This window comes from Anser cygnoides, chromosome 2 (assembly GCF_040182565.1).
Source record: "Anser cygnoides isolate HZ-2024a breed goose chromosome 2, Taihu_goose_T2T_genome, whole genome shotgun sequence".
Taxonomy (NCBI): domain Eukaryota; kingdom Metazoa; phylum Chordata; class Aves; order Anseriformes; family Anatidae; genus Anser; species Anser cygnoides.
In genome coordinates, this window is record NC_089874.1 from 111427645 (window position 1) to 111453721 (window position 26077).

General features: G+C 37.3%; 1 protein-coding gene across 5 annotated transcripts in view; it reads left to right on the forward strand.

Annotated features, from left to right (window-relative positions):
- DLGAP1 (DLG associated protein 1) overlaps nucleotides 1-26077 on the forward strand; it is a 413506-nt gene that overhangs the window by 99859 nt on the left and 287570 nt on the right. The window contains exon 2 of one of the 5 annotated variants that reach the window (XM_066992807.1): nucleotides 9711-9807. The exons of the other annotated variants lie outside the window; for them this stretch is intronic. The gene's annotated coding sequence lies outside the window, so the exon portion shown is untranslated. The remainder of the gene's footprint in view (nucleotides 1-9710; nucleotides 9808-26077) is intronic. 5 annotated transcript variants of the gene reach the window in all.

The following is a 26077-nucleotide window of genomic DNA, read 5'->3' on the forward strand; positions in this document are numbered from 1 at the left end:
AACTGAAGCCCATAAACGGAGTGGGGAGGAAGAGTGACTGGGTGTCAGGGAAGGGAAGGGAGAGGAAATGAAGTAATAGCCATGAATAAGGTGTGGATGATTTTGGTTTAGCAGAGTGCAGATTTTTCTAGAAAGACATCCTCAATGCCAACATTCTTTGATAATATGGAGGTAAGAATATGGTGGACTCAGCCAGGAAGGATCAGTGAATAAACTTTATCTTCAGAGCCAGGCAATGTTCTTCAAGCAGTGGCTAGCATCTGAGCCAAGGAGGCAATTTTGCAACTCATATCAAAGAAAATCTGTTTTATGTCTGTGTTCTATGAGAAGCACTAGTTTGTAATAATATTTATCATAATGTTGGCAACTGCTTGGTAGTAATTCTATCAGCTTACTTGTTTTGGGAAGCCCAGCTCAGTGAAGTAATAAATAAAATAGACAGTGCTGTGACATAGGCTAGGAGGGTAATAAGAAGGTGTCTCTTTGAATTCCTTTCATAGTGACAGTGCCTCATTTCCAATTTTGTGCAAATAATGAGAAAAAAATTAGTAATGTCAGTCATTTTTCATAATGGAATATTGCTTTTAAGCATATAAGTGCTTACCATAAGTACATACCACAAGAACTTGTATTCTTGCCAGACCAGGGTCCTCATTTTGTTACTCAGTAAGACTTACCTCTTTGTTTTTCTTTTTCATGAGTATTTATTTCACTTATTTAGGGTTTGAAAATATAGGGGAATTACTTTCCCATAATGAATTAATTGCAGTGAAGACAGAGGTAGTGGCTCTTAATTGTTAAACAGAGCACTTCAGTTTTGATGAAAAACATGAACTTTAATTAATCTACAAGTATTTAGAGCAATAGCAACAACAGTAGAAATTGTTAAATAGAAAAATGTAAAAATCAAATATTTTCTTTTTCTTTTTTTCAGTTCTCTAGTGCAGTAGAATAATTGTCATTTCTAACATTCTAAGGATTTAAGGGAGTAATTTATCATTTTAAAAATATCACAAGATGCATTCTTATTTGCAACAGATTTTTAAATGGTTCTTAGACTGGACATTAGGAAAAATTCACTGGAACAGGCTCAATAATATGCTTTAACTTTTGGTTATCCATGAGCAGGACATGCAGTTGGACTAGATGATCTTTGAAGGTCCCTTACAACTGTTCTGTTCTGTTCTGTTCTGTTCTATTCTATTCTATTCTATTCTATTCTATTCTATTCTATTCTATTCTATTTAAAGGTAGTACCACTGTTGTAAGTTAACCATGTGCTACATCCCCTTTAACTGCACAAGCCTTCGTAACACTGTCAGAGATGGGAATATGGGAAATAAATGTTGGAATACAAACATCAGAACTGACAAGAACAATTTTAGTGGGACCAGGGTAATGTGTGCTTGAAATATGTGTGAGTTGTATTAATAATATACTTATCTACATCTCATCAAATACAACTCTGATTTAAATAATTAATTTTTAAATAAAATCCTCATGTCTTGTGTAAATGTGCTATTAAATTTCAAGAACATGTTGGAAAGCTTCCCTATTTTGCCTCTATGTATCTAGCCAAATCTGCCTTGATAAATCCAAATAACCTGGCATGTTTCAGCATGCCCTGCCAGCAAACCAAACAAACCCAAGACAGAAGAAAATAAGGTGATTTCATTCTGTTGATAGAACATGACAGTACACCAAGGCACAGTCTTAATATAGCTCAATGAAACATTCTTGGCTAACCCATGGTATCCCTTTTGTTAGCAGGTTTTCACAGGGTGTGAGACTGGACTAGGTAGTTAATGTGACCTCCTCTCTATATATGTTGTTAAATTTCGTATAGATACCCTTCTCTTCAGCCAAGCTACTTCATTCAAAATCATTTCCTTCCCTCACAGACAAAAATTGGTGTTCATAGGTATGGCAAGATCAAAGTATTTTCATTGTACAAAGCCACTGTGATGGTAGGGAATTCACCATCACCAGCCAAGATTGTCCTAACAGGCAGCTGAGGACCTGTGCTGCAGCAGATGGCTGAGGAAATGCTAAAAAAAAAAAAAAAAAAAAAAAAATGTAGGAATAAAACTAAGCACAGAGATATAATGATTCTCTGATGTTTTATAATCACTGAGGATCTGGCCAGAGATTAGATAATGACATAAAGCTGCAGAAGCTTGCATGATGGGGATCACACAATTGTGAGTTAGACTGTGCTGGTAGAACATCTAGTTCCTAGGTGGTGGTTCTCCATTTTGGTAATTATATTTTTGTTTCTTATTACAAGATGAAGGAGAAACCTGAATGAGTACACCTGTGTGGTTTTGTGTTGAGACATTTTATAATGTTCTGAAAGGAATTCAGGAATGAAGCAGTTTGGATTTTGTGGGGTTTTTTTTATCATTATTATTATTTGTTTGTTTTATTTAGTATTAAGAAAATGAAATAAATTATGTGTGTAGGTACAAGAAACAAAAGTTATTGAAGATAATGTAGACAATAAGACAGTTCTTATTTTAGCCAATAATTATATTTTAACATTTTTCTTTTGTTACAGTCTTTGAATGTAAGGTAAGCATAGACAAATACATGACCGTACAATGACAATCCAAGATAGTATGTTGTGACTTCATTTGTGGAAGTATCTGTGTTGTACATCTTTTTATTATGTTTAAAAATATTCATGCACCTATTCTGATGCATAGACTTAGAGACTCAGCAATGTTTAAATTAACTGTTCTTAATGTCTCCTACTTACCAGGCTGGTAAAGTAGTAAGGACAGGGTTTTATTTGAATGGCAGATGTTGAGGAGTTCAGCAAGAGCCCCTTATGTATAAGGTTATGTTAAAATTTGTATCTAAGCAATGTTAAGTAGTTACAAATTAGCTGAATATTAGTGCTGAAATGGTCACTCAATTAAACTTTGGTTATAGAGATGCCCTGACTGAGTACTCTGACTATAAATGCAGTCCATGTTTAAAAGGTGTGGTTGGAAGCCACTAGTAAATATTAAAAGTATTCTATACAAGGACTAACATTTGTCTTATAGATGGTTCTCATTCTTAAACTTCTTTTGAAATAAGCAAAGTTGTTTTATAAAGATTCAGGTTTTAAAAGTCAGTGAAATAACAAATGTAACAATATCCCTTTCTTTTTTCCTTCTTCAGGAAAATAAAGAAAAATAATGTATCTATTCTCCTTCAAAATCTTTTATTAGTTTCACCTACCAGCAAAACTTCTGCCCGATAGCATAAAGACGTTTTATCAAAGCACTGGGGAAACCCTTAATTTTCAGATTGTAGGAAAGTTAGTAACATTCTTGGTGACTGCAAAAATTAATATTTTGCAATGGGTTATGTAACTTGCTGCTAATACAGAAATGACTTGGCATACGTGTTTAATGGTTTAACCTGTGGTGATGCTTGAGGGCAACCTCCAAGCCTTAATGCTAAACTCTAATTAGTGTAGACAAGATCACAGCACTGGATTTCAAGGGAGTGAAAGATAACCTGCAGACAAATTACCACTGAAGTTACATGACAGGTCTTGACAGTGTGTTCAAATCATTTACCAAAAAAAAAAAAAAAAAAAAAAAACTCCATTGACTCCAATATTTACTAATAATTTGGCTACCAAAACATTTTGCACCCAATAGGGTAGCTAGACTTCTGGGTAAGTACAGTAGTAGCACTGTAGCTGGAGGGTTTGGAGGGTTTATGGTAATTCCATAAGTAGGAAAGTGTCTCTGCAAAGGAGAGATAAACAGCTAGTAATCCTCATAATTCCCTACTGATAGCATATCCATCTCTGCTATAAATTAGAAAGCCCAGAGATTAGGAAGGCTAGGCAGGGTGTAGCTCACAGCATTAATCACAGTATTAGGACAGCAGTGTGCTCAGATTCTGTGTCCAAAGGGCTGGTATTTCTCTCTAGGTTAAAGTGACATAATGTAGTTTGGAATACATATTGATCAAACTGCTAATGTAATGCGGAGATGGTTTTCTTGAAGACACTGTTATATACTTCTCAAAACTAAGCTTTCAACTGTGGACTTGGGAATAATGCATTCATTTTCACTGTGAAAGTTGTAGCCGTGATTTTGTAAGCTCTTCAGGGTTCCAAATTAAGTTGTGTTTGTTTTTTTTAATATGTGTTTAGCGTTATTTAGATGGAATTAGGGTCAGTTTGTCCTTAAACCTCTTGGTACTGGGAGAAAATTGCACAAATAGTTCTGATCTGTTGGTATCTGCATGGGGCTGTTAATGCTGCATTAGTAATGTAGCCATTGTTTGTGTACAAATTCCTATTTAAATATAAAATGTGAAAAAACTTGAAAATTTTGAAGTTAGTTATTAGTTTGTAGAAGTACATGGTTGAACTAAATTTCACTGTGAAGGTAGTCAGATGCAGAAAGAATTGTGGTTTTGCCTCCATAGTAGTATGACATATATTCTAAATCCTATGCAACTTTTGATCTAGAATATGTAATTCTAAAAATGGATACTTTACTCCTGTGCTTTTTATCAGACAATTTATGTGTTCAGATCTCTGCTCTCTCATTTCAAAGTCCTTTTGAATAAATGCACAACTGTACTGTGGGAATGTAGTTACTGTGTGCATTATTGTCACTTCAGTCTTTGACGGGTCTAGTTCAATAAACTGTCGCTTGAGGAAAAGTAAGTCTTTTCTAAAATTGGCTTTTTTATTATTTTTGAAAGAAACTTTTTATCCTTGCATGTACAGCAGCAGAGTACAAGGTTTTCGAGATAGCGGAAGTGTTTCCGTCATCTTGTTTGTGTTTGTTTGGTTTGGGGTGGCAGTAGGGTTTCTGGTGTTGCAGTCATGAGAAAGACAAAACAAGGAATTTCTAGAGGAAGGAACTCACTAACTACATTATGAAAGATGTCTTCTTAGCAAAGTGAGGAAAACATTTTAATGCACTTTTATAGGCAAAAAGAATATTACGTCTGAAAGAGAATTATAGGGAGAAAGAAAAAAATTGTTAATATTTGAAAAGATATGAATTGACATCCAACTCTTAAAAACTGACAAGAGACAGAAAAGCACATTGACAAAAGAAGCACCTTTTTATAATCTGCACAGAGTAAATTGGACTCAGCAGAAACTATAGCAAATTCGGGCATTCAAGTAACTGCAAATAAATGTCTTCAGGATGACAGCATTAGACAGAAGACAGTCTCAGAGAATACTGATACAAGAAAGACAAAAGAGATGTTCATGTAAAAGCAGCTGGAGCAAATACACCCTACAGCATAAATGTAAAGTTCACAACTGGAAACTGTAGAAGATGTAGCAAAACACTAAGCCTTGAAGTGCAGAAACAGTCTACCAAGTGGCAAGACATGTATGCAAGAGATCAGTAGAAAGACATTTTGCATGCAAAGGCATCCAAAAGGGAGTGGTAGCTCTGGATGAGAGCAAATAAATACATTTTCAACAGCATAAAAAAAAAAATTATTTGTATACAGTCAACTTAGGATTTACACAAAATGCAAAATGTCAACATGAGCATAATATTAGGCTGTTCTACCCTTCCACCAGTCAGATGTTTAAGAACAGCAGTGAAGGTTTTAAGGCTTTTTTATTATTTTTTTTAATAATGTATTGATGGACTTATCTGTCACATATCAGTCAATACTGTTTGTGTCTCAGGACTACAACCAGCAGAGTTTCTGATAGGAAGGCGAATAAGAAGTGTATCATAAGTAGCAGTAGTTAAGCTTGAACAAATTGGGCTATATGAAAGAATGTGACAGAAATTAAAGTTTGGTGTCACTACTTGGAGCTTTTGGAAAAATTGGCCAAAACTGTTATGTAACAAATGAAATTCTATAAATACTTTTAGAAAGTGATACGCTTCAATCTTTAACATTTTCAAACACTCTCAGAACAAATTGTGTGTCCGACTGTGTAGTATCAGGGAGTAAAATTCTCACCTTCTTTACTTCCTCAGATAAACTCAGCAAGTGTGAGAATACACCTTGGAAAGATGTTCAGATCCCTCTCTTCCTTCCAGAATACTTTTAGTGGGGAAAAAAAATGCAGTATCAGTTATGGCCATTTCAATGCAGATAAGCAAACATCATATTTATATCTATGGATCTGAGGCATAAAAATTATATTCCACTAGTATTTCTATGTCTATAATAATATTGGAGTGCATGTGTAAATGAATTTATAGGTCCATTTTATTCCAAATCATTCAGCATTGCATAGTCAAAGTACTACGTCCACTAATTCCATGGTGTACCGAGTTCTGAGCACTTGAAAAATTACACTAAAAGTCTTGTCCAGGGCATCCTGTATATGAGAAAGGCTGGTTGATTTTCTTTGCTCTAATTTGGTATCATGTAGCAATTCTGTAGTTAAAGAGAAAGAATGCAGGTTTTCAGGGAAGTATTGAGATGTTTTAACAGTCATTTTCTTTCTGTAAGCTGTTGCAATATTCACTGTGCATTTCTTCCAAGCTCAGCATAAAGTAGGGAAAGGGCACTGTAACCACAAGGTCTTTACCTGTGCAGCTGTGTTTTGTTGGCTAGCTAGCTGCAAACTGTCCTGAAAAGGACACATGTCCTTAGGAAAGAATGTGTCCCCACATAGTTGTAAAGAATATCGTAATGATCAACAGAGGGCACAGTAAGCTTACAGAAGCAGCGGGATGGTATCCCATACCTTTTCAGAGTTGACTTACTAACCTCTCTGAAGTTATTTTGGGGAGTTTTAATTATTTATTAGACTTAATAAGCTTCATATTTGCTTTTGATTTTTTTCCAATTCCTAAATTTGGGCACTTAATTGCAATATAACAGCGATGGTTATATACATTGCCTTTTTGCTCCTTACAATCCTAGAATCATAGAATCACATAATGGTTTGGGTTGGAAGGGACTTAAAGATCACCTAATTCCAGGCCCCCTGCCATAGGCAGGGACACCTCCCACTAGACCAGGTTGCTCTAAACCCCATCCAACCTGGCCTTGAACACCTCCAGGGATGGGGCATCCACAGCTTCTCTGGGCAGCCTGCGCCAGTGCCTCAACACCCTTTGAAGAATTTCTTTCTTATATCTAATCTAAATCTACACTTTTTTATTTTAAAACCATTACTCCCTTTCCTATCACTCTATTATTGACAAAATAATGTAATAAAATAAACAATACATTATTAGCCCTAAGAAAGTGGGAGAAGAACAAGAGGCTAACCAATGAAACTTTGTGTAATAGAGTTATAAACAGTGATGGAGCAGATGGTTGCACCATCATGAAGGGAAGGAACTGGTGAGACATAACTTCTTCTGTGCAACAAGGTACCTGAGCAAAGAAGTCCTACCAGGACAACCATGCAGCTTCCAGAGACTTCAACCATTGCATGTGCAGTGGACCTGCGTGGTGTCATGTGGACTTCTGACTCAGATTGCAGATAACTGGCTCATTGTGTGATACAGGCACACCTTCAGTTCTGGTTATAAATATTACGTTCATTTTCTGATAGCAGCAGTTAAGTTGAAAGGTATCACCTTTGCTAAGCTTCAGATATGCTCAGGATATCCAAATCGGGATACCAGTCTTATAAACCTACAAATGAAAGATCTTATGTTAGTTCAAACACAGTTAAAAAGTTTTCATAAACTTCAAGTATGATAAAGTCTGTATGATCTTTTATTTAACTGACCCTCTGGAAGCACAGCTGGAGAACACAGAAATGACATTTACACTTACATCAAACTGGAATACTGTGTTAGGTACTTAGTCAGATAGTTGGACTGAATTCTTCAGTGTAATATGGCTGTAGAATTCACTGTGATGTAAGCACAAGTGGTTGGTAATCTTATGCCAGGAATAAATAAATTGAGCAACAAAAAGGTTTTAGAACATGTCAGAATCTACAAACATTAATTTATGCAAAGTTATGTGTCAAACTCTAGTTGCTAAAATTATGCATGCATACGGTAAGGCTGTAATAGTACATGGCAGGGCCCACAAAACACCTGTGGAAAGGAGTTACATGTATTCCTAAAGGTTATTGTTTTAAATGTGGTGCTTAAAGTCTTTAAAATAGTGAGAATTCCTTCGTAATCAGTCCCCTTACTGAGTGCTCATTAACAGCTATGTACATAGAATGGCATTTATTTTCCAGGAGAAATTTTAAGTCTAACAATACAGATCACATCCTGTTATTCATTTACATGAGGTGATTATGTTGGTTTGAAATATAGCTGTTTCCATGAACATTGTAGATATTTTTCAGGTTAGCAGCTGCCAGTCTAAAACTTGTCTCCTTTGAGCCAATGGCGTTGTAGCTACGTTCTATCAGAAAGTAGTCACAAACAGATTGTGTAGAGACCCTGCTGTGACTGGATAATTTTTATGCATGAAATTTAGACTGCTATATCTTGAAAGATGCCTTTTCTAAGTTTCTGAGTCAAGTGCTTTATTAACAGAATCCCTTTCAGAAAGATGAAGTGGTCATTACTCTGCTTCATGGAGTTTGAAAGCTTTTTTTTTTCTCCCAGTATTGTAAGGACATTTGTCTTCTCCACCATCTTCTTAAGCAGTTCTCATTCCCACAATACCTTTGAGCCTTGCTCTGCTGAAAATCTATTGTATGTTGGTTGCATTTCACCTACCATCCTGAAAATAAAAAGTATTTTTGTCAGGTAGTTGCCCATATCATTTCTGGAAGTTCAATGTGGCTCTGCCTTGCAGAAGGAAAGCCAGGTTGGTATCTTGGACAGCTCAGGACTCCACCCCATTTATCCCTTTATAATCAGCGTATGGAAAAGTAGGAAAAATTATGTATATACAAATTGCCTTATTCTCTAGAGTAGGAAAGCAATGATTTTTATTGTAATACTTAGTCTCGTCTCCTTTCAATTCCTGTTAGCTCTTTGCCATATTGAATTTTACAAAATAAAATGGATTTTTTTTAACATACTGGAAATCTTTTATAGTTGAGAGCACTTTGATGAAGAAAAAATAAGAAGGGGAAATGAGCATTTGAATAACACTTTTTTCATATCTCTCTTTAATTTGGGGAATGTTTGATATTACCTACATTAAGAAACCTTGAGTCTGATTTCATCTGGGCCTTCATGTGTGACAATATGAGACTGGGGAGGGGGGACGTCTTTTGCTTTGCCTCCTGCAAAAGTGTCACATTTTCAATCCTTCAGACTAAAATTTAGAGGTGAGACACACTACTACATCGTATAGTATTTTGTAGGTGCTAAGTTCCTTACAAATATAGCACTTACAAGTAGTAAGCTTTAAGGAGTTTGGAAAAAAAAGCAAAATGCAGTTAAAGGTGGTCTGAAATTAAGAAGATGTATCAAACAGAAAGGCTGCTTTAGAATACAGATATTCTAATTTGGCTGTATGTATTCTGAATAGCTGTTGTAGTTCACCTCAGAAAGACTGATTTCTCAGACTCTAAGACTAGGCAAATGTCAGCCCCTGCTGAGTTCTCAGGGCAGCACTCTGCATGGGTAGGTAGTTACCAGTGCAGTTAGAAAACTGTGCATCTGAATCCAGAAGCAGAATTTTCCCTCACTTGCAAGGCTTGTTTTAGTTGGTGTCATAGGAGATTGCATTGCACCTCAGGCAAGAAAATGTGACTGTTTAATGCTGGAGACAGATCTCGTGCTTAAGCGCAGAATCTGAAGTGTAACTGTTGTTTGTTTTTATTTTAGCAGGGAAAAAGAGCAATAATCCCAACTGGCAGTCCAAAAATAACCAGATTGGAGGGTGGAAGGAAAAGAAGGAAAAAGGGAAGAGAAAAATGGAGAGGTAAATTGCTATTCTGTAGCCACAGTTCCCTTGCAAGGAGGAGCAGAGAGGCATTATTCTATCAGCAGTATGTGTAAATACAGTGTTTCAGTGATGTACAGTGTCTCTGGAAATGAGGAGCAGAGACACCACTGCCAAGCCACAGCATTTGAAATGGTTAATGAGATATGTGAAAGAGAAAGAGGAGGACACCATCTCCTGTTCTCTTCTGGAGGTGTTAATATCTAGTGGTCAATTGTCTCATGAATTTCCTATATAACTTCTGAATATTGGACTATTTCTCTTTCTAGTCCATTATTCACTATAATGTTATCTCTCCCCATTTCTTTAGTACCTTCTAGTCTCACATATATAGTTTGATTTGAGCATTGGGAAGGACTGATTCTTTGCAATGAAAGATGGTAGTGCAGCAGCTGATTCTTACTTGTCACTCCTCTTGACCATCAGATGTGTTGTGGATGCTGTGGGATAATGGCATGTTTAGGTCCTGATGTGCTGATACTGTACATTTTCTTCCCATTTGTGAAAATGATACACCTCAGCTGCAATGGAAGGAATGTGAGCAATCCTGAGATGAATTTTCCCATTTTTTTCTGCTTCAGAAGAATTGAGCTGTGATATTATTCGGGCACTAGAAATGAGAAGGCAGAAAAATAGACTCCAAGGCTCCAATGGCTGTCTGAATCCACTCTTGATGGCTATTCCTTTTTCCTTCATGAAAATAAATTTCAATGTTTTCTTCCTGAACATTTTAAAAATTCAATCTTTTCTTCCTGGAAAGTACTGATGCTAGGAGTTACATTGGCTGCCTTTTTAAATGTACAGGCTGTAAATACAACACAGTGGGATATTTCAGTAGTAATGCATATTTCTTTATACTATTTTACTATACTGTATAGCTTTGTTTTATATTATATATTTGAGGTTTGGAACCTTTCTTCTAGATTTTTTATTATTCATTGCAGTAAAGGTACCTAGTTTTATCCAGTCATTACCGCCCCTCCCTTCCCCATACACCCCATACTGTAAAAGAATACATGGCAATATGTAATGCTGCTATTCCTTCAAAGTTGAGTGGTATGGAAGAGGCTGAAGTAACCCAGTTTCCACGCAAAGACTGTAAATGCTACCCCTTGTTTTATTGCAGAATTAAATGCAGAGTCCTGCATCTGGGGAGAGAACATTGTGCACAGACTGGGAAGCCAGCTGGCTAGCAAGCAACTTTGTAGGTGTTGAAGGTACTCATGGACAATCACTTGTGCATGTCAGCAGCATGCACTTGCAAGAAAGGCAGGCAGTCCTGTCCCAGTCAGTGTTAGCAAGTGTAGCCAGCAGGTCGTTCCCCTTTATTTGGCACTTTTGAGACCACGCTGGGAGAACCATGAACAGTTTGGGGCTCCCCAGAAAAGGAAAAGCACTGATATGCTGGACCAAGTCCAACAGAGGGCTACCGGGGGAGCTGGAGTATATATGAGAATGTATAAGGTGAGGCTGGGAAAAACAGGTTTGTTCGACATAAAAAAGATGGCTGATGGGAAGTCTTATTGCTGTCTTCAACTATCAAGGGCATTCTTCTCAAATTCTTCTCAGAGGTGTGTACTGAAAGGACCAGAAGCCCCAGAACAAAGTGAAACACGGGAAATTAAGACTAAGTAGGGGGAAAAAATTACCAAGGGTAAAATGACTGGAGCATATGTCTAGAAAGGCTATGGAAGCCTCCTTGGAGGTAGGCAGAACTCAGTTGGACTTGCTTTGAGACGGACACTTGGACACAGATTGTTGCCAATTTACATGGTTCTGTGTGTACTAGTGAAAGGACAAGAAAGCAATAAATTGGATTTCCAACAGGACTACGTAGTATAGGAGGCATCTCCTTAGTTAGAATTGTATGGGTGTGTAATTTTGCTTTATTTTATTTTATTTTTATTGCTGAAACAATTCTGGCTCTTATTTTTGTCTTAACTTGCTTGAGAACAATTCTGTAGTTTCTCATTTTAAGATAAGTTTTGATTATTTGTATGTTTACCAGAGTTACAATCATAACAGTAAATCTTCTGTCTTGTTATAACTCTAGCAACTGATAAGGACCTTAATGATACAGTTTGTAAGCTTTGATCAGTGAAGTAGATAACAAAATCAATTTCTGTTTTGGGTTTAGCTTGGATACTGTCTGTACATAGTAGAGATGATTTACACTTATCTGTGTCTCAGTTTCTGCTTCAGGCTCTCAGCAAGTTTGAGCAGATATGAAATGGATATCAGAAGCTACAGCAATATTTAGAAGTCTCTTTTGAAAACTGTGATCCTAGAGTCTTGCTTTTTATGTGCTAATTTTAAATTCTGGAGGACAAGATGAAAAGTAACCAGTTTTCCAAACAGCTGAGACTCAAGGTAATCCAGTCTCTGATGGCATTGCTTTGAAAGAAAAGTGCAAAAAAGTGCATTTTATGTAGCTTTATTTTTAAAGTCATTCACTTGCTATGAACCCATTTGCAAGATGTTACTCAACCCTCTGGAGGCTGCTTTCATTGACTTTCTTGAGAGCAGAAGTTGCTCAGCTGTTTACCTGCTTTGAGCCCATACAGGCTGGGCAGCTGTCCAGTTAATGAAAAGTCTCCCAAGAAAAGATTTGCTTGTACCAATGTGACTTGTCCATCTCAAAGGGTTTGTTTATTGCCACATCAGCCAGCTGTACATGTTGGCCTTGCACTGTGGACAAGGTGCTCAGCGTCTCACCTACCCTCAATTTAGGACAGTTAATTCCACCTGCAGTAGTCTTCTGGTAGCCCTTTTATCCTGGGAGCCCTCAGAGCAAGTTGTGAGCTGAATGAACTATCCTGATGGTGGTGGATCTATTCACATAGAGGTCATGCAACCCTGCTATGCCAGGTCAGGTCAGACTTTCTCCATATGTTCACAAGTAAGATGCCAAGAAATACTCCGTCTCTGCTGAAACAGCTTCTCCAGCATGCAGCTTGTTCCCTTTCCAAACGGTCTCTGGCAGGCAGGGCGCTAGGAATGAACTGCAGGGATTAGCCTAGCAGCAGCTGCCTTCTTCTTTTAGAGGTGAGGGCCCATGGACTGGGCACGGTGTACGTATCCATGCTTGCTACACCCAAGGCTTCTTGAAACAATGGTTGCAGCTGTGAGTGTGAGGATGGATGTGTGCAGAAGATACAGTCATTTTGGTAGTGAGGATAGCCTTTTGGTGTAGCTGACATGAACTATGTAAGGCACCCTGGTAGGACAGCAGTATGGCACTGCACGCTACACCATTTCAAAATTTTGTAATTTTTTTCCATTTAGTTGGGTAGCAATGGAAAGTGCATTTGGTCCTTCTGCTCCTACTCAAGACTGTCAGTGATTCTGGAAAAGGAGAGAGACCATTCCCCATGTTGCTGTCATTTGTATTATCCTGAGACAGGGGGGAAAGCGCAAGCACTGAAAAAGTGAACTGAAAGAAGGGAATGTCTTGTGTAAATAAACTATTTTTGTGTGATTTTCTAGCCAGTACATGTTCTCTCTTGGATAAGTCAGAATTACAATTTTTAAATAGTAATTTAAAATTAAGCTAATATTGAGCTCATATTTAATCAGTCTTTAAAATTTTGTTAACTAGCATTACACTTAAAGAAATGCTAATGAATTGCTACTTCCCAACACGTATATATCTCCTAAGAACTACACAGACTGCTGTAAAAGAATTGTGTCATCAGTTTGGACAGCTGACAAGGCATATGGCAAACTCTTTTATGATGCCTGTTATCTGTAATGATAGCTGTTTGTGTAGCGGTGCTCTTCACTAAGCAAGGGTAAAGCAGTAATGCAGTAGTTGCTACTAAGTGGAGCAAACTGCAAAAGGACCAAAAAAATAAAAATAAAAAACACCATTGAGGATCAACATTTTAGAAATGCAAGGAAAAAGAAAAGCAGTGCAGTCACCCAGGGGAGTTTCTATAGCAGCAGTAATCTGAAACACTCAGGCACGTTGCCAAGAGCTCCAGTAGGTTGTTAATCAAAACTTCCAAGTTTCCTGCCAATCCAAGGTTCTGTCAGCATCAGAAAGGAAAACTGTCATATAATGATGGGATACTTAACTTGCATAAAGAAAATTTTAAATTTTGGTGAGGACTATTCTTATCCTTTGTGTGTGTGTGTGTGTGTGTGTTTTTCACCTTATAAAAATAGACTTCCCATTGGACTTTTAGCTGAAGTAATCCATTAATACATTTAACATACAGGATACATTCTGATACACTTAGAGAGTATATTCCCTTTTATTGGCTGCAATTGGGTGTTCCAGTAACAACATAAAAATATTAAAATTCTGCCAAGGAACAGGGTAAGACAGCACTGAGAAAATTAAACACGTGTATATGTAAAGCAGACACTTTAATTGCAATGTAAAATTTAAGTAAACTTGGTATAAGCACTCCAGTTATCTGTATAGTTAACAATAATATATAGCTTTGCTTCAGGCATTGAATTAACTGAAAAAATAATGTCAGCCACTTCCTGTTTATAGGGATAGTTGGCTTCTTAATATTATCACACAGTAGGCATTTTTTTCAACTGATGCTGACAAATCCCATTATCTAGGAAATGTTTCTATTGCATAAGCTTAACAACAGTGAAGGCAGAAGTGATTTCAGTCTTTTCCATCTTAATTTTCCGGGTGATGGATTTTTCAGTTCTCTCCAAGGAGGAGAAAATGGCAGGACATAAAAGGAGAGTGTGCTCTTTGGCATGATTTTCTCTTCCTGCCACTTGCCTGGCAGAGCCTCTGTGGTCTTGGTGAGGGCATCAGAATGAGGCAGGAGGGAGGCCAGGAGGCAGCAGGGGTGACCACTGCTATTCATTCAGAGAGCCTCACCCCAGTACCTCAGAATTCCCTCTGCCAGTGATGGGGTCAGCATTAATTCACATTGCCTGGCACATTCTGGGAGGAAATTCACTGTTAAGGGAATGGCTTAACTGTATGTAGGGATTCTGGTGAGCCTGGAGGTGTGTATTGCAGGAGCTGTGCTGCCATAGAAACTGAGAGATGATGCGTAACCATTGGCTTTCCATGTAAATAGCCATAATTGCCTCTGGCCTGCATAAATGTTGGGGGAGGGAGAGATTTATGGGGGTCAGGAGGAAAGTTGCCTCTTCCATGACCCTGCTTCCCAGAAATGCTGTATTTCAACAGGATTCTTTCAAGGGAGCTGCTAAGGTTATTGATGAAACAGAGCATCCTCTTTGGTGTTTGTGTTGTTGTTATTGTTGTTTTGGTTGGTTTGGTTTATTGGGTTTGGTTTGTTGTTTGTTTGTTTGTTTGTTTTTTAAATAACCCATGACAGCTGATTTGATCAAAAGCTTTTAACAGTACGGTTTTCAGCATGTGAAAATGGAGAAGAGGAATTTGCTGATTTGGAAGTAAAATATTGTGTATTGCTTTATAGGTCTCAAATCCCATGTTATAGTTATTATTTATCACCTATATTTCTGCTTACCAGAATTCCAGTGATTGGCGGTAGAGTCATGAATCCTGTTAAGACCCCTGTGTGACATGATAAATCAGCCTATTATGGGGAAGAAGGCATGCCTAATGGCCCTAGGCAAAATTATTGTGAAGTAATAAGCCTAGGAAGCATAGAAACTTGAAATAGTTTCAGTCCAATATAAACACTCTATAACTTGGTAGTAGCTTTGCTTCAGTTTGCTACATTTTTATTGTACCTGTGTAGGAATTGTATGGCTTGTCTTGGTTCAATTGCTAATTTAGGGTGTTAAAAGAACCTACATATCTTAATGCAAATACTGGATGAATAAAATCAAGGTTAACAACTTCAGACTTTCCTCAAAATTGAGCTTTACCCAAGGGTTACTGGATTAATTTAACTGTTTTACCATTTTGACAACTCTCCTGAATTTCCCAGCTACGCTTCTGTACAATATGGGGGTGCTGTCAATGCAGGTAGGTGTAAGCTAACATTAATCAATCATGTCAGGTGACAGCTGTGGACATTATGAGTTTCAGCGCAGGCTGGAGACCCCAAGTAAATAAATTGTGAGTAGAAAATATGGCTCTTGAAAAGCCTGTGGTGGAGCATGTTTAGCTATGAATTCAGTGCTGTTAGTAATTGCAAATGAGATTCATTTCCCTGTTTGATTTAGATTATTCAGCAGTTTGACAACTGGGAATCTAGTTTGAGCTACCGCCTGGGTGCCTTTTCTAGCCACTGGAAAAGCGAGGATACATCCCATCTTAACGTGGCCGGATGAAATTATGGTGCTGAATATCACTCTTGGATTATTACTAGCCTGAGTATGCTGCAGTCCATCACTGTCTCCCCACAAGTGGTTTCTGTTTGTGACATTAAAATTCATGGCTGGGACTGTTGCTCCAGTAAAAAGGATCAACAGGTCACTTTTTGAAAGAAAAAAAAAATCCAATTACAAAATTATCAAGATTATCAGGAAGCTGTTCTGAAATCTTGTCCTTGTGACAGGATTCTTTCCTTTGCAGCAATGGATTTTTAATAACAAAGGTGCTTCATACTGGACCCTTTCTAACAAAATTCAGTAACCCCCATGAACTTTAAATGTAACTTAAATTGCCTTTTTTTTTTTTTTTTTAATCTGGCAGACACTAGTGGTTTGATTTTCAGTTTTAAACAGCTGCTCCTTTTATGAGAAGTGTAGTGAGTTACAAATGTAAATTTCATCTAGGAAAAGTACATGAATTTTCTACAGCAATTGGTCCCCTGGTGTTCTCTCCCCAAAATGGGGATAAATTGGGACGTACAGGCTGAAAAAGGAGCATACCATTGAAATCAAACATGGTTTGTTTTTAATGTCACATTTATTGCACATCCTTGAATGATAAGGATCCTAACAATTCTTCAACATTAGGAAGGAGGAACATGAGAGGAGGTGGAAGATCACAGGTGTTTACAGCTTTTCCATGAGGATGACAGAAAAATCCTCGACTATAGGGAAAAAAAGAAAAAAAAAAAGTTTTGTTCTAAGACCCACATTTGCAGTCATCACTGATTCATATCATTGTGTTACACATTTCAGCTGGGCTCCTATTGCCATAATTTCTACTAACAAGAAAATGAGTCTCTTCTCTGAATTGCATTTAATATACCATTTCTGTTTTTCACATCCAGCCCACATGGTGCTATGCCTGAATAAAAGCAGATTGGCTTCCTTTTTTATTCAGACACTCTGGCTAACCCTTATATACATAAAAGAACTACATTAAAGTTACCACCCACTGAACATACACATTTTTTTCATGAATCAGGTCCAACTCCCGTTTAAAGAAAACTTGTTAAGTGATTGGCTAGTTTCTTCACATTACATGCAGTGACAGATTCCTTTCCACTTTACAGATCCAACAGCTATTATTGGGAGCTAAAGAAGCCATCTTCCTACTGATTCAAATGAAAAATTAATCTTGCCCCATAATAAGATTAGTGAATATTTACTGGACACTGAGGTAGTAAAGAACCACTAGAGATCTTGAGTGGAACATAAATAGATTACCTTTTATTGGGTCTCAATGAGAGGAAGCTGAGAAATATGCCAGCTGTTTAATTATTAATATTCAGTATAAATCAATAGCAAAATAGGCTTTGATGGTGATCTTCAAAAGGGTTTTAATCATTACTCCCCTCACAGACAGAAAGTAAGCCTGAACACTGGGGGTTTAGCTTGTGTTTCTCTGAACTGTATGGGAAGGTCACCACTGTGAAGTTGCACTTATTTTAATAGCAATAAGCGGTAATAGCAACACTCATTTTAGCATATTAGCATTTGAGGCTTCATTTTTACCACATGGTACACCTGGGTAATTCCAGAAGCACAGATGACAGACTAATGAACAATATTCACTTAAATCCCATCGAAATTAATTAAATTGTATGATAGGTCTGTGTACTGAATTTGGGCTCATGTGCTGCACATGCACTGCAAAAAGTGAAGTCAACCAAATATGTAGTTCTCCTTTAGGGTGGGGTTCTCTGCCACCTTTGAGGATAATGAGAGAAATTTCTCAGGGATACCTGTGGATTCTGATTCCTTCAGACTTTCACAGTTTGAATTTGCATACTTGTTTTTGAATTTTAGTTGATATTATAGAAAGCTACTGTAAGTAAGCCTCTTGAGAGTATATTCCCTAGTTTGTATACAAAAGATATTCTAAGTGTAGTGAGGCTGGGAGGAGGTGTGGGATATGAAACAGCGTGGGCAGGAGGAGCACAGTTTAATGCAAGACCTAGTGACAGTGCGAGAAAAGTATGTTAAAGTCAGTATAATGTCAGTATAAAAGTATAATGTCAGTACAGAGTAAGGGTTGCCAAAATCTCTGGGTCTTGAAGTCATGCTGTAAAGTGTTCAAGAGCCCCAGCTTCCTCCTGGATTCTCTACAGCTATCCAAAATAGGACCTTCTCTATTCCTGCTGTAAGTTCCCACCCCCTTATTCTATATTTCTACTTCTTCAACCAAATCCATATTTTCCCACCTTACGCCAGCTCCAGCTCTGTGTTGCCTGCCCAACCCTGCTTCTCATTCTTGGCACACAAGCTGTGCTCTTACTGGGTTGCCAACCTCCAGAACTGCACTCCACTACAGTCTCTGCAACTCCTTGCACAGATACTCAGTCTTGAGCTCTGCTAGAAAGGCATTCAGGGAAAACTGCTCCCCGCCCTTTTTAGGTTGCCTGATGTTCCTGCAGTTAGGTGATTGTCTGCCATGTCAATCCTGTTTCATATACTGTGTCTTTAAGGGTGAGAGTGGGCTGGGAGTGCAGCAGCTGGCTTCAGTGAAACGCTCTGGATAGTGGCTGGTGTCTGGATTTCCTTTCCAGGTCACCCAGTGGCTTGGAGGTGGGCTCACCGATGAAGTGATTAAGCCTTCTGATTTGCCTCAGGTGTCATGTAATAACATTTATCACATGCTGGGCTTTTTGATACCTCTTTTTTTTTTTTTATGATGATGTAACCCAAACTGAAACATCATATGTAATTGTTCATATGTTCAATTATACTGCCTTTGCAGTTCTGACCAATATTATTACATTATAATTTATACCAGTATTTTTAGCCTATCTGTTTCATGAGCTTTAATATAAAATACTCTCATGGAGTAGTTTGAGAATCCGATCTTCAAAAACCTTATTTTGAAGTTTGTGCACTTTATGCCTTATATGCAATTTGCTCAGCAGGATGGCTTTTCCTGTAGTTATTTGCAAGTGTATTGATACTGGTCACAGGAAGAGATTTTTCTTTTTTTCCTTTTTTTTTTTTTCTTGGTAAATGAACCTCTAGCAGCTACAGTAAAAAATATTAGAGTGGATTCTTTTCTTTCTTTCTTCAATTACCTCCCCACATGCATGGTTTTCTATTGCTCTTGCAGTGCCTCCTTCAAGTCAATAAGTAAGTGGACCTCTTCCACTGCTTATGCCAGCCATGTATTGCTTGGTGTGGGGTTAATGGTGCACACTTATTGCTATTTTATTGTGCATTGTCAAGACAACATGAGCCTGTGCAGACTCTATCTTTTCAGCTTCAGAATATAAGATCTATTGCCTGCCCTCAAACGTGTGTCTGCCTCTTGAAAGAACAAAATACTTCTTCCACGATGACGTGATTAAATACATTGAGGCATCCAGATCATCCTACCATAATCTCACAATAATAAATCTTCCAAAAAAAACATATTCCTCTGTAGAAGTCCTACTAATGTACAAGATGTTTGCTAAGGAAAATATTTTAGTACTATGAATCATTTTATTAGAGTTTTATCATTTTTCCACAAGGGGAACTCAGAGAATTATTCATCAGTATGGAATAGCATGAAATGAAATCCAGTTTCTTTTTTTTTTTTTTTTCATCATCATCTTAAATTTGACTGCTTAAAAAGGATATTTTTTTCAGTATTTTTGTTCATTAAGTCATACTTGGAAGTGAGTTATCTTTTCCATGCTGTGCTCTTTGCTTTTTCCTTTGAGTCATTTTTACTGCAGATAACACATTTTAGTTCAGCTCATTTACAGGACAATATTATGCTGATAGTGACATGTCACTTCTTAAATTCTGCACTGGATTCCTAAACTGACAAAGCTCAACAGTAAGTCATTTGGGAAGACATATTTCTGGTGTGTTCTTGCCCAGAGAAGTTGTGGATACCCCACAACAGTTCAAGGCCAAGTTGGACAAGGCCCTGGGCAACCTGATCTAATGGGTGGCATCCCTACCGATGGCAGGGGTTTGAAACTAGGTGATCCCTTGCAACCCAAGCCGTTCTAGGATTCTTGAAACCTCCCAAATTGGTGGGGTGAATTCACAATTAGACTTGCTTATTCAGTTGTATTTCCTAAACAGTACTTTAGAGCAAAGTACTGATTCGCCACATGCAGTATTTCATAATGTATCAGGCAAGCTCACTTTTGTGAAAGACTTGATAAATAGTATCCAGTGGAATCCTTATTAGCCTAATCAGTGAGAGTCCAGAGAGATTCCATCTGCAAGGGGTTGGTATAGCAAGCATATCTTGCTCTGACAATGTCCAAGCAGATCTTGAACTACATAATAAAAAGGTCAAGATCAGTGCATGGAATAGCATAAGTTGTTGTTTTTCAATTAGCTATTTTTGATAGAATAGAATAGTTCAGTTGGAAGGGACCTACAAAGATCATCCAATCCAACTGCCTGATCTCTTCAGGGCTAACCAAAAGTTAAAGCCTATTACTGAGGGCATTATCCAAATGACTCTTGAACACTGACAGGCATGGGGCATCAACCACCTCACTAGGAAGCCTGTTCTAGTGTTGACCTCCTTCACAGTAAACAAATTTTTCCTAATGTCCAGTTTGAACTTCCTCAGGCACAGCTTTGTGCTGTTTCTGTGTGTACTGACATTAGTCACTAGGGAACAGAGGCCGGCACCTCTCTCTGTGTGTCCCCTCCCCAGGAAGCTGCAGAGAGCCACGAGGTCACCTCTCAGCCTCCTTTACCCCAGACTGGGCAACACAAGTGTCCTCAGCCTCTCCTCATAGGACATGTTTTCCAGCACTTTTACCAGCTTTGTTGCCCTCCTCTGGATGCGGAATGGTATTTCAGAACCTAAAAATATGGTATTTAAATTGGCCATCATCCTTTATGAAAAAGAACTGTTTTCATATCCTCAAATATTTATCAGTCTGCGACTCAGCCAATTATCGTCTGAATCATTTTATTCCATTTTGTATCCAGAAACTGTAAAACATAAGGAAAATTGAGCTGTTTTAGAAGAAAAATGAAAGACCAAAAAGTTAGAGGAAGTGATTCTTTGTATAATATGCCTCTTCAGTGTATGCCCCATTACGTAAACTTTTTGTCTTAAAGATTGCTGTGTTCTTTTCAGCACACCTGAAAAATGACTTTTAGGTATTACATCTTCTGAGGGGCTTGATGGTATTCAGGATACTATGTTGTTTAGTGAATATATATTTTTGTTCTGTTTAAATTAGTAATTATTCACCAGATTTATTTTTTTTCCCTAATCAATTATTTTTCCTGGAACTTGTAGGAGTGTAAAAAATGTGTCTCTTTCATTGGCAATCACCAACACTGCATTGGCATTCCTAAATTTCCATCGGTGTCTGTAACTGGAGTTCTGCCATGCTGCTATGGCTGTTAAAGCAAGGTTGATTCATTTGCTTTTCTTTGGAGCTCTCCACATGCTTGTGGAAAGGCTTACCTCCTAGCATAGTCTATTTATCCTTTTTTTAGCTAGTGCTGACTGGCTGTATCTTGATTAGTGTAATACCCAAATTTAAATCTGAAGTTTGAAAACAAAAGTGGAGATTTTATTTAACATGAGCTAAGATCTAGGTGTCTAGCCAAAGCTAGTTGTTTAAGTAGTCTACAGATAATGGTAAGAAAAGAACATTCACAGAGGGCGACTCTTCCCATTCTAAAGTACTTTCATAATTTAGAGTATGTAGAGATGTCTATTTCCCTCCATTTTCTGTTAACAGAGCCTTGCTTAGACAGAATGGCAACTTCAAAGATTAGTGATACCACTTTAAGCTGTATTTCCATATTTCTTTCAGGTGTGCAAGACTGAATTGTAGAGGATGTACTGAGCATCACTGTCTGATTGATCAAGAGTGGCATGCTTTGCTGTTTCTGGAGAGGAAATAATCTAGCAGCATTTAGAACTATTAATTAATGTACATAGTTTCAAAAGTAACCTGATAAATGCACCGCCCAGTAAGTCTACTTTTGTAAATTGTATCCACCTGCAGCCTTTTTTTCACCCTATTGTTGTAATGCCATTATGTAGTATGAGTTGTAACTTGAATTGATAAAACTTCTGGACACTGGCTGCAGCATTCACTGTTTCCCGTGTAATGCCTGGTAACATTTTTTAGTACTAATAAATATTAATAGCAGCTGTCAGAGGTAGGATAATAGGGCTATCAGCACTGGCAGATTGTTGAAGATGCTTTTTTCATTCTGTGCTCTGGCAACAAGTGTTTTCTGTCCCCTTGATTATGACAGGTTGTCTCTCTGTGTTAACGAATGAGATGTTCATGGCCCCACTCTGCACGTAGCTGGCACGCATTAACTTTAAGCAGATGATTTGCCACATTTAAGTTGTTAGATCTTTGGATGCTTAAAACTAATATTACATGTAGAACCATTTGACAAACTGGTATCTAAATTAAAATTGCCCAGTTGTGAATACACAAGAATGTGGCTAGGAAACCCATGTGGAAATTCTTGTTAAGCTTCTGCATGTGCTATTTTTTTCTGATAGCTGCAGGCTGTATATCACTTTACATGTACAGGAGAGCTGCACAAAAGCTTGTTTGGCTTATCAAGGGAGGAACTGGTATCTGATATCCTTTATGGTAGGTGCTGTCTTACTGTTGCTGTTCGGGTACATCTTCGATATTCATCAAATATTGTCTGTCTATAGCAAACTAAGATGGTTTTGGTACATTAGAGGTCAAGCAGTTTGAGAATGTTGGTTGTCTCTTACCATAGCTGAAAGTATGGTTAAAGTGTGCACTTCTTGCAACTTTGCCTCAGTAATGTCAGTAATTTTCTATGAAATTTAATGATTTAGTTCATTAAAATACTTCGAAAATATTCTCAGGGTGCCTCATGTATGTCAAAGTTCACTTCTTTCCAACCAGTAGCTAAACATGCATTTTTATTTATTTTTTTTTCTGAAGACTATTTAAAATAGTCTTCACTTTGACTTCTTTATTTTTTGACTTCTTTTTTTTTTTTTTTTTTTTTGGTTGTATGAATCATATTGCCACAATTACCATCATATGTGTTTCTATATTTCCTTTACTATTTGATGTACATAGTGCATACTAGCTGTGTAAGTAAATATATGTATAGTATTCTTACTTTTTGTAAGCAGAGTTTAATGTTGATTTTGTTATTTTTCTTTATATTTTCTTTTTAAGATTTTTTTTTAATTTTTCTTTTTAAGTTGAAGTACATTAAACCACATTTATGATATACTTTGATCTGAATACGTGAACTTCTTTGACATAATTCATAACTAGTAATTGTAATACATATGTATATTTCAAGCTTAGACAATTTTATTGATTTATGGATGTAAAAGATGACTTTAGACAGCCTTGTCTGAATAAAAAGCTCTTGGAAATGCTTTATCAGCTTAGTCCACTAAGAAAATGTGCACATAAATGTAAATATATATACAACCACTAAAATGATGCACATACACTAAGAGATAATCATATATACGTGTGTGCATTTGCATATATACATAAATATAGAACATGCAAATAGCATTTGAAAATTGAAGAAAAAGAGCTCAATGTCAGAAAAAAAGCATACTTAAGGTGGCTTTAGGGACATTGGGAGATCTTAAATGCTAGGAATATATGTAATGTGCCTTTTTCTCAGTTTTTGTTTGTTTGTTTTTCAAAACGAGTTGAAAGCAAACCCCAGCAATTCCATGATATCAGAACGTACTGATATCCACGTGTGTGATAAGCATCTTTCACTCCTCAGGTACTTGCCACTAGTTTACAAACTAGTTTTAACAGTGAGTTGTCCTATGTGTACCTGCCACTAGAGGGGGGATGAGACACATGTTTTGTCACAAAGTTTGTAGATATTTGGTTGCAGAAAAAAAATGTCGGGATTCTTCATTTTAGGCTGTGTAGAGTATGTATGATTTTACGGCTTCTGACGTTGTGTCAGCTGGGTCTAATCCTGACTTCATATTAATAAAACCACAAAACAAGTTTGGTAGGAGCAGGTCTCTAGAGGTCATATGGTCCACAAAGCAAGGTCAGCCTCACAGAGAGAACTTCCAAGCTTAAGCAGGTTGCTCAGGTCTTTCTCTAGGTAGGTTTTGAAAATCTCCAAGGGTGGAGGTTATATGGCCTTTCTGGGCAACCTGTGACCAGTCATGTCCACAGTGAATATTTTATTCCTGAAAATTTAATTGGAATATCTTTTGTCAAAACTTGTTTGCAACTTTTCATTGAGCACCACTGAGGAGAGGCTGATTTTGTCTGCTCTACAACTTCCCATTGCTTGTTTGTATACTACTGTAATATTCATCCATAGCCTTCCCTTCTTAAGACTGAAGAACTCGGTTCCTTCAGTCTGTTTGTATGTTGCATGCTCCAGCCCCCCAGCTGTCTTGGTAACTGTCAGATGGACTTGATCTAGCATATTAGCATCTTTCTGGGAAGCCCAAAACCTTTGCTCACACTGTTATGTGAAATGTAGGGTAAGTACAACTGAAGAGATTGTTCTTAACCATACTTTGCATGAGATTGTTTACCATTTCTCCAGCATAGCTCTTGATTGCTCTCAACAAGGTGAATTGGGTTCTGTTTGTAGAAACAGGATTTTTTTCTTTCAAGTCATGAAAAATGGAGTTGATTTGTACAGAATAGATCAAAATGTTGGCCAAGAGATAAGCCAAGAGCTGCACTGTAATGTTATCACAGTATCTTTTTTGTTTGTTTTTGTTGTTTGCTTGTTTGTTTTTTTTTCCCTGCACAGAAATACATCCAATTTTCTGGCCACAAGGTGGAGTGGTATTTTTCCCTACCTTCCATGTTGTGTAGCTAAGGGGAAAATGTACTTCCATGGAGAAGGAGATCCACTTAGGGAATAGGTTTGAGCTGATGCAAGAGTTCTCTGAATACAATGCATAAAGGCATATTAAAATGTTGTTATACGAATATAGTCCCTAAATATATTTTTTGGGAAAAAAAAAAAAAAAGATAATATTACAAAGTATAATTCAGTCACATTCCATTAGAGGTTTCCAGTAATTCAGCTACAGGCTTATGGATCTCTTGACATGGCCAGATGAATCTTTATAGATAATAACTTACCTCCCACTTGACAGTCTGCAGCATCAAGTCCTGAGCCAGGCTTTTTCAGTACAAACATTAGGTGAATTTAACTCTACAGTCTTCAGGAAGAAGAGAAAAGAGGAGGAGGACAGGCAAGTGAAACACTCTGTTTAAGAGGTTTAAAAATCCTTTTTAAAAGTGAAAACGAAATATGTGATTCCAGCAGTGATACAGAACAAAATTAAAATATATCACAGACTCCTGTCTTACAACATTGGCTAGGAATATATATGAAGTGAAGTATGTGAACCTGTACTCTTACCAGGATGGTCATTTTATGTAAATGACTAGGTTCTTAGTATGGATGAGAAGTGGGGGAAAGAATAGTGAAAATCATTCAAAAAATTGAGAGTTACAAGTCAGTCTGCTTGACAGGCTAAGCCAGAAATTCCCTTATTATAAGTCACGGTAGGACTCAGAGTTGAGTCATTTGGCCTTCCTTCTTATTTGGAAAACAGGATTGTTCGTGTATTTCTTGAGAGTTCAAAAGAAGTTGTTGACACTTAGATACCAAAATTGAGACTCTGTGTGTGTATAACAGCTGTGTTAATGCCATCTGCAATCGAGAGCTCTGGACACTATTACAAATTAAAAGGAAGATAAAGAAATAGAATTAAGTAGCAACTTTGTTCAAGAACATAAAACTTCACAAAGTGCATAATAAGGAAAAAAGAAAATACTGCAGGTAGCTCTAAGTGTACTTTTCAGCAAAAACAGCTATAGGAGCTACCTTAAATGATGACATAAGTATGCTGCAAAATTAATGGAAAATAGCTATGCAGTTAGCACCCACCATTTGTGATTACTATTATTCTGCAGACATTCATGTGTTACTGTTGTTATTACTGTGAAGTTGCAGTTAACTC